Genomic DNA, 2,604 nt, shown 5'->3' with positions numbered 1-2,604 from the left:
TTTCAGATTGTGTTGTTAATCATGTATGGCATGCATATATTGCATATATTTTCATTTTACAATCTGTTTAATAAAAATATTGAAAGAAAATCATGCATTTATTCAATGTGTAGGCCTATTCATGCAGAATAAAACAAGTTTAGAGCAAAGATCAGTGTTGGGGAATGTTTCTTTTAAAAGTAATGCATTATTATATTGCGTTACTCCATAAAAAGTAACGATTTCTTCGATTATTGCTGGGATAATAATAGTGAAGTATGGGCATTTCATTACTATTGACAACTGAGACAATAGAGAAAGCGAGTCCATGGTGTGATATGAGAGACATGAAAGTAACACCTGTTTCAGTAACCCAGATGAGAGGACTGATATACAGCATTGCAATAATCGACAGCAAATTAAGAAATATCTGACTTAGGAATGTCACCGTAGACCAGTACTCCAGAGAGTGTGTAATAATAATGTAGAACTTTTGATAAGCAGTCACTTTTCCTTAAAAGTGACATCATAAAATCAGACTTTTCTAGATTTTAAGTGCTATAATCAGGTCCCCGGTGCATCGTGAAACCAATGAAACGTGAAAAAGATGAACCCAGTAGCCTAACTTTGTATTGGTACGCCTTTTTCTGCAAGCGCCTGAGAAAACAAGGCGTCTGACTATGATTTCTCTCCCTTGGTGCCGTGTCAAATGGATCTCATTATAATACCTGTGAGTTTATACCCACGGTACCATCATTTTAATTTTGCAAGCGACAATGGTGTACTAGCTCTAATGCCATCGTGAACGTTTGAACAAAACATAACTGTTCTGTCTTTGGTTGCAAGGACAAACACAGAACACTATTTAGAGTCCCAGCCTCAGAGGACAAGAGAGTAGTGGAATTATTGATTTATTCTGTGACAGCCGCTTTTTGTACATGTGCTTTCGATGTATGGTCTCAGAAAACCCTATATCAGAAATCACCGGCTTAAACTAATATGGTTTAAAACGCATGATTTGCAGTCTGTTTAATCTTACTGAAAGCATTTGTCAATAGAATTGTGTAATCTGGTTGAGGATCATCAAAGAAAAACTCCTTCTCCTTGCGCTCTATTGTACAGTCGTGGCCAAAAGTTTTGAGAATTACATAAATATTAGTTTTCAAAAAGTTTGTTGCTAAACTGCTTTTAGATCTTTGTTTCAGTTGTTTCTGTGATGTACTGAAATATAATTACAAGCACTTACGTTTCAAAGGCTTTTATCGACAATTACATGACATTTATGCAAAGAGTCAGTATTTGCAGTGTTGGCCCTTCTTTTTCAGGACCTCTGCAATTCAACTGGGCATGCTCTCAATCAACTTCTGGGCCAAATCCTGACTGATAGCAACCCATTCTTTCATAATCACTTCTTGGAGTTTGTCAGAATTATTGGGTTTTTGTTTGTCCACCCGCCTCTTGAGGATTGACCACAAGTTCTCAATGGGATTAAGGTCTGGGGAGTTTCCAGGCCATGGACCCAAAATTTCAACATTCTGGTCCCCGAGCCACTTAGTTATCACTAGTTATCACGGTGCTCCATCGTGCTGGAAAATGCATTGTTCTTCACCAAACTGTTGTTGGAAGAAGTTGCTGTTGGAGGGTGTTTTGGTACCATTCTTTATTCATGGCTGTGTTTTTGGGCAGAATTGTGAGTGAGCCCACTCCCTTGGATGAGAAGCAACCCCACACATAAATGGTGTCAGGATGCTTTACTGGTGGCATGACACAGGACTGATGGTAGCGCTCACCTTTTCTTCTCCAGACAAGCCTTTTTCCAGATGCCCCAAACAATCGGAAAGGGGCTTCATCGGAGAATATGACTTTGCCCCAGTCCTCAGCAGTCCATTCACTATGCTTTCTGCAGAAGATCAATCTGTCCCTGATGTTTTTTTTTTTTGGAGAGAAGTGGCTTCTTTGCTGCCCTTCTTGACACCAGGCCATCTTCCAAAAGTCTTGGCCTCACTGTGCATGCAGATGCGCTCACACCTGCCTGCTGCCATTCCTGAGCAAGCTCTGCACTGGTGGCACTCCAATCCCGCAGCTGAATCCTCTTTAGGAGACGATCCTGGCGCTTGCTGGACTTTCTTGGACGCCCTGAAGCCTTCTTTACAAGAATTGAACCTCTTTCCTTGAAGTTCTTGATGATCCTATAAATTGTTGATTTAGGAGCAATCTTAGTAGCCACAATATCCTTGCCTGGGAAGCCATTTTTATGCAACGCAATGATGGCTGCACGCGTTTCTTTGCAGGTCACCATGGTTAACAATGGAAGAACAATGATTTCAAGCATCACCCTCCTTTTAACATGTCAAGTCTGCCATTCTAACCCAATCAGCCTGACATAATGATCTCCAGCCTTGTGCTCGTCAACATTCTCACCTGAGTTAACAAGACGATTACTGAAATGATCTCAACAGGTCCTTTTATGACAGCAATGAAATGCAGTGGAAAGGTTTTTTGGGATTAAGTTAATTTTCATGGCAAAGAAGGACTATGCAATTCATCTGATCACTCTTCATAACATTCTGGAGTATATGCAAATTGCTATTATAAAAACTTAAGCAACTTTTCCAATTTCCAATA

This window comes from Carassius carassius, chromosome 27, assembly GCF_963082965.1.
Source record: "Carassius carassius chromosome 27, fCarCar2.1, whole genome shotgun sequence".
Classification (NCBI taxonomy): Eukaryota; Metazoa; Chordata; class Actinopteri; order Cypriniformes; family Cyprinidae; genus Carassius; species Carassius carassius.
The sequence above is the reverse complement of the archived record's forward strand: the minus strand, read 5'-3'. Positions refer to the sequence as shown.